Source organism: Bos mutus, chromosome 5, assembly GCF_027580195.1.
Source record: "Bos mutus isolate GX-2022 chromosome 5, NWIPB_WYAK_1.1, whole genome shotgun sequence".
In the NCBI taxonomy this organism is placed as follows: Eukaryota; Metazoa; Chordata; class Mammalia; order Artiodactyla; family Bovidae; genus Bos; species Bos mutus.
Genome location: NC_091621.1, coordinates 10640191 through 10647395, shown reverse-complemented (window position 1 = coordinate 10647395; position 7205 = coordinate 10640191). Strand labels below are relative to the sequence as shown.

General features: G+C 36.6%; 1 protein-coding gene across 5 annotated transcripts in view; it reads right to left on the bottom strand.

Moving 5' to 3' along the window:
- Nucleotides 1-7205, bottom strand: part of ANKS1B (ankyrin repeat and sterile alpha motif domain containing 1B) — a 1156394-nt gene that overhangs the window by 795229 nt on the left and 353960 nt on the right. The window lies entirely within an intron of this gene.

Below are 7205 nucleotides of genomic sequence, written 5' to 3'. Positions count from 1 at the left end.
TCCTAAAATACTGTTAATTGCATACGACATTTTAATTACTTGATCCTTTCTTTTTGAAAGCACAAAAATATGTTCCTTTAAGGCACCCATAGGCTAGCCCTATTTCTATATCTGAAAAACCAAGAGGACCTTTGCATTTCTTTTCTATCTCCCAAGTTAAAGTGTTGTAGCACATATCTAACTTCTGAGTATAGCAAATATATTCAACATTCAACCAACGTTTATTGATTCCTTTATTTCATAAGGGATAAAGCAAGCCCAGACTTTTCCTTTATTTTACTCCTTGAATTTTTCCCTTTAGGACATACGAACTCCAAAGGGAAGCAAAATACAGAAAATACTCCCTTGAATTATTCAAAAAACCACTTCAAGCCTTTCTCTCTCTGTGTTCCTTGGTGGGCACCTTATGGGGTTGGATGAGTTTTGGTTGTTCAGATGACTTACTGTTTTGAGGCAAAGGAATAAGTGGGCTATTAAAGGTTGCTTGCTGTTTGATGTCAGAACTAAACCTAAGGCGTCTATTCTTGCATCTAAGTTTGTTCTTTTGCCATTTAGCTTTTTAACTGTAAGCAAATCACCCAACCGCTAAACATTATTTTCTAAATCTTAGTGATTTAATATAATAAAACCTACATCAAAGGACTCTTTTGAGGATTATATGAGTTAACACGTGACAAAAATGCATGCTACTGTTCAGTCATTCATTCTGTTTTTTATTTTCTTTTGATATAAAATAAAAGCTCTGATCTTAAGAAGTTTTTCTGCCCAGAGAAATGACCACGATTTTATAAATGAACAACAACAGCATCAAAAACCCAGGAAGAACATGAGAACTAAAGTGAACACCCAGAAGTGCTGTGTATGATTGTGAGATGCCAAGTCCAGGAGGCATCTGGAGACTGAAATTCTAGCCTGAACACTATAACCAAGCAATAGTTCTGTCTGGGGGCTGAATCTATCCAAGGTGGAATGCTCTTTTCTAGCCTGTTCAAAGGCTTTATATGAGGTAGTGGGTGACTCTGAAAGAGTATCCCTAGGAGACAGAATATGAGTACTCTACTGAGTGGCAAAGAGCCTTTCATGTTCATCATACTAACATTCCAGTCTTAAATGTTTAGTGAATTGAACTGTTACTGATTAATGAATTATTCCCAAGTTCTATGTACATTAAAACAAAATCTGTTGGAAATAGACTGTTCAAATACTCCAAACTATCAAGTACTTTTTTCTTTTTCACTTAACATATATCTCAGAATTATTAATACATTCCAGAAAAGTAGTCTTTAAAGGTAGAAGGTAAAGAGGTTATGCTGTATTTACTATAGTTTTACTTCATGTAAAACAAGGAATTGCAAAAAATGTTTGTAGGAGAGTTGGTTTTGTTTTTGAGCTCTGCTTTTATGCCTTTCTCTGATGTTTTCTTGTGCTGCAAATAACTCTTAAAATTATAGTTAAGTGAATTATATAAACCTGTAACAACAAGATTTGACTTATATAATATAATCAAATAAAAATATCAGACTGTGCTGCCCAGTGCAGAACAATATTGAATTTCTATTGCTTAGCTAAAACAATTGGTCTAGCATTTCTTAATTTGTGTTTAGTCTTCTTAAAGATAAGCATGAAATATACAAAAGCATACCATTAAAGTTTGTTCCACTGACTTTAACTAAATAACATCTAGAAATTTTGCTGTCACTCTCTAGCTGAAGAAAGCAATATTTCCTTGGCATGAAATGTCAGATCCAAATTCCTCTGCTGGTCTTGGAAGATTCTCCACCAAATGACCCTTTCCCTCACATCACTTTCTACCATTTTGCTAATTCCAATAATTTAGCAATTAGGTGCTCAAAAAACATCTATGGAAAAAAGAGGGGGGAAAGGAATATGAATGTGTTTTTTAGAAGCAAAAGGAACTCATTCTCCATTCCACAAAATATCATTCCCATCTCTGACAAGTGTATCAATATGAAATCTTATCATTACTGATATAGTCTTTCAGATATTAACTTCTTTAAGAACATAAATCTTTTTGGAGGGTCAGTATTAGTAAGGCAATTTATTCATCAGTGCTCTCCAATGAAGAAATTCTGGAGTCAGAATAAGAATGGGTAGTAGATATGTGAAAATTAAAAGCAATACAGAAAGTAATATTCTGGGAAAAATAGTGCTCTTTGCCTTTGTCCTTGTTAAATATATGTATTTCCTTGGTCAGACATTCAACAATTATTAGCTCCCATACATACTAGAGATATGATTACTAGAAGCTGAAAAAAGCATTCATTCTACAAATACTGAGTTCCTATTACATGCTAAGTACATAAGTATAGGGAAAAAAGATGGTCTAGCTAGGACTTTAAACACTAAATAAATCATTCCAACTGTGAGAGTATAATACTGGAGAACTGCCAAGAGAACATACAAGGGAGAAATACAATGGTGGGGAAATGGAGGAGAAGTCATTAGTAGGCTGCAATTTACTTGTCTTTTAAGCAGACATTGTTCACAATTATATCTAATCTAGCAACCAGAATCCTTCAATCTTGCTTAAAACACCCTCTAACCCCAACTATTTCTTTCTCTCTTTCACCCTATCAGTAACTTAGTTTTCAATTCACACAATAAATTACAAGATGCCTATATCCAAACTGAGCAATATAATCTATAAAATTTTAAAAAATAATAAAAATATAAAATCCAGATTTGCTGGACATATTAGAAGGAAATTTATATAGAAAAATCATTCAAAGAAAAAGATACCATTCCATAATTGAACATGAATCTTTCAAGAAAAACCACATGTAAATTTTCAGCAAATTTAGTGCAACAGTCATTATGTTAACAAATACTTACTTCAGAATTACTATTAGGATGTGAAATAGAGTTAATTAAAGGTTGTTTTATAAAATTTTCTGAACACATAATTCAGGGTTGTGTTCAGTCTTCCAAACTAGGCCATTTTCTTCAAGATTCTGAAAATTTATATCATTTATATAACTAATATATACTATTACGGGTGACAAAAAGCCTATACCATTGTTATTCTTGTTATATTCAGTTATAAGGACAGGAAAGCCTATACCATGGACTGTAGCCCACCAGGCTCCTCTGTCCATGGGGATTCTCCAGGCAAGAATCCTAGAGTGGGTTGCTGTGCCCTCCTCCAGGGGTCTTCCCAATCCAGTGATGGAACCCAGGTCTCCCTCACTGCAGGAGGATTCTTTACCATCTGAGCCCCCAGGGAAGCCTGAGAATGAGCAAATTTTTATTCCAATTTTTAAAACAGAAATTGAGACAAAAGAGTACGAAGTTTTATACCAGTCCCTGCCAAAATTCTTTGAGTTAAGCAGATGATTTTAAGGTCTTAGTGAATAAACAGGTATTCATAAAAATGGAATTTGCTAAATTAAGATATGCTAAGATAAGTTATTTCCTTCTTCCTCCCTCCCTTCCGACCTCCTTCTCTCTCACTTCCCTCTTTCTTTCATTCCTATCTTCGTTTATTTTTGTTATTCAACAAGTGCTTGTCTGACAACTCTAGGGACACTTTATATATACTGACAAAACAAAGTGTTGCAAAATCAAAGTGTCTGACAAAGAATTTTGTGTACAAGATGAAGAAATTGAGCTTAGTAATAGCAATTAGATTTTTTTTTAAATACTTGGCATGAAGAACATGCAATTAATTAAAGCTACAGGAGTTCCCATGGTGCTCTGTTCACTGAGCTTCCTGTGCAACACTTCTATCAATGTCTCCATAAAATGACAGGAGTCAGAGACATGCTGGTTACATAAAGCAGTGGAAGTATAACCAGCACTTACATGAAATCACCAGCAGTGCTAGCTCAAAATTCATACTCCTATCTTCTCCCTGGATTTACTTAATCAAAATTTACGAGTTGGGTACAAATCTGTGTTTTTAAGAAGCATTGTTGTTGCTGTTAAGTAGCTTTCGACTCTTTGCGACCCCACTGACTGCAACACGCCAGGCTTCCCTGTTCTTCACCATCTCCCAAAGCTTGATTAAACTCATGTCCATTGAGTTGGTAATGCCGTCGAAATATCTTGTCCTCCATCAACCCCTTCTCCTACTGCCTTCAATCCCTCTCAGCATCAGGGTCTTTTCTAATGAGTTGGCTCTTCGTATCAGGTGACCAACTGATTGGAAGACCAATCAGTTCTTCCAATGAATGCATATTCAGAGCAGATTTCCTTTAGAATTGACTGGCTGGATCTCCTTGCAGTCCAAGGGATTCTCAAGAGTCTTCTCCAACACCTCAGTTCAAAAGTATCAATTTTGGTGCTCAGCCTTCTTTACAGTCCAACTCTCACATCCATACATGACTACTGGAAAAGCCATAGCTTTGACTAGATGGACCTTTGTTGGCAAAGTAAAGTTTCTGCTTTTTTAATATGCTCTCTGGGTTGGTCAGAGCTTTTCTTCCAAGGAGCAAGTGTCTTTTAAATTTCATGGCTGCAGTCACCATCTGCCTTGATTTTGGAGCTCAAGAAAATAGTATCTGTTTCCATTGTTTCCCCATCTATTTGCCATGGAGTGATGGGACCGGATGCCAAAAATCTTTGTTTTCTGAATATTGAGTTTTAAGCCAACTTTTTCACTCTGCTCTTACACCTTCATCAAGAGGTTCTTTAATTCCTCTTCACTTTCTGCCATAAGATTGGTGTCATCTGCATATCTGAGGTTATTGATATTTCTCCCAGCAATCTTGATTCCAACTTGTGCTTCATCCATCCCAGAATTTTTCATGATGTACTGTTCATGTAAGTTAAATAAGTAGGGTGACAATATACAGCCTTTATGTACTCCTTTCCCAATTTGGAACCAGTCCATTGTTCCATGTCTGATTTTGACTGTTGCTTCTTGACCTGCAAACAGGTTTCTCTGGAGGCAAGTAACGTGGTCTGGTATTCCCATTTCTTGAAGAATTTTCCACGGTCAAAGGCTTTAGCATAGTCAATGAAGCAGATGTTTTTTCTGGAATTCTCTTGCTTTTTCTATGATCCCACGGATGTTGACAATTTGGTCTTCTGGTTCCTCTGCCTTTTTGAAATCCAGGTTGAACATCTGGAAGTTCTTGGTTCACATACTGTTGAAGTCTAGCTTGGAGAATTTTGCACATTACTTTGCTAGCATGTAAAATGAGTGTAACAGTGCGGTAGTTTGAACATTCTTTGGCACTGCATTTCTTTGGGATTGGAATAAAAACTAACCTTTTCTAGTCCTGTGGCCACTGCTGAGCTTTCCAAATTTGCTGGCATATTGAGTGCAGCACTTTCACAGCATCATCTTTCCGGATTTGAAATAGCTCAACCAGAATTCCATCACCTCCATTAGCTTTGCTCTTCATGATGTTTCCTAAGGGCTGCTTAACTTCTCACACCAGGATGCCTGGCTCTAGGTGAGTGATCACATCATCATGATTATCTGAGTCATCAAGATCTTTTTTGTATAGTTTTTCTGCGTATTCTTGCCACCTCTTCTTAATATCTTCTGCTTCTGTTAGGTCCATACCATTTCTGTCCTTTATCGAGCCCATCTTTGCATGAAACATTCCCTTGGTATCTCTAATTTTCTTGAAGAGATCTCTAGTATTTCCCATTCTGTTGTTTTCCTCTACTTCTTTGCATTGATCACTTAGGAAGTCTTTCTTATCTCTTCTTGCTATTCTTTGGAGCCCTGCATTCAGACGGCTATATCTTTCCTTTTCTCCTTTTCCTTTCACTTCTCTTGTTTTCTCTGCTATTTGTAAGGCCTCCTCAGATAACCATTTTGCCTTTCTTTTTCTTAGGTATGGTTTTGATCACCGCCTCCTGTACAATGTTAGGAACCTCTGTCTATAGTTATTCAGGCTCTAGACAGATAACAAGCATTATCATGACTAATTTGCACTCTTAGTTCTAAGAATCTTCATCATTGAGATATGTCCTCTACTCCCAATTACTAACCCCAATGTGTATAGGAGCCCAAATGAAAAAAACAAATATCAAGAATAAAGCTTCTTAGAGAAGTCTTTAAAAGTTCTCAAGATTCAGGAAATTTTCTTTACTCTGCAGTCCCCTTTAGTCTTGCTACTTGTCCTTGATTATCCTACTCTGCAGAGTTACTTGATTTGACTTTATTCAAAAGGTCCCCTCTATCCTAAGGATTATTTTTTAATGACAACAAAAAAGGTGGCATTCTATTTCAGGCTCCACTCAAACACCAAATTAACCTAATCTAAGCATCCTAGCCCCGTGGGGGTATCTGACAATAGATATGGAAGCTAGTAATTATTGATACCATCCTCAGTGGTATAAAAAATAACATTTAAAACACATGATGTGGGGTTACGCCTTTCATTTCATTCTCACCATTTCTACCCCACCTCTATCAACATTCATTTCAGCTATATAAAAATAGTTTGCAGTTCTTCAAATGCAGCTTTATGCTCATCAATGTCATATCATCCAAAAAAATCTTTCCTAAAAGCTACAAGTCCTTTCTCCATGATGAGACTAATTTATATCTGTAGTTCTTTGGTGCCCTCTGCCTCCATCAAAGCACTTTTCACAGTGAACTATGATCTTCACTAAAAAGTAAACAAGCACAAGGGCATATTCTTAGGATATTCTTATTACAAGTTAGAGGGATAGGTAGCTGGATGTTTGGATGCTGTAGGCACTCACTTCACAGGTGGTAGTGTCTGGGACAGGAAGAAAAAACTTCAAAAAAAATGATGACATTTGAGGTACATCTTTTTTTTTAATTTATTTATTTTAGTTGGAGGCTAATTACTTTAAAATATTGTATTGGTTTTGCCATACATCAACATGAATCCGCCATGGGTGTACACGTGTTCCCCATCCTGAACCCCCCTCCCACCTCTCTCCCCATACCATCCCTCTGGGTCATCCCAGTGCACCAGCCCCAAGCATCCTGTATCCTGCATCGAACCTGGACTCTTGAAGTGATGGGGAAACTAAAGTGGAAGGGCAGATATTCCTCTCCATCACAATAGCCTGTAACATTTTTTTGCATCATGAAACTCTCTGAGCTGCATGACAACAATTTCCTAATGAATCTTACTCTATCCAGTAAGTTCTATCTCTTAACCATTTTTCTATGCAGTCTTACTAAAATGAAAATCTGAATATGTCCTTCTTCTTAATGTAGTTTGCAAGGTTATTCATAATCTGGCTACTGC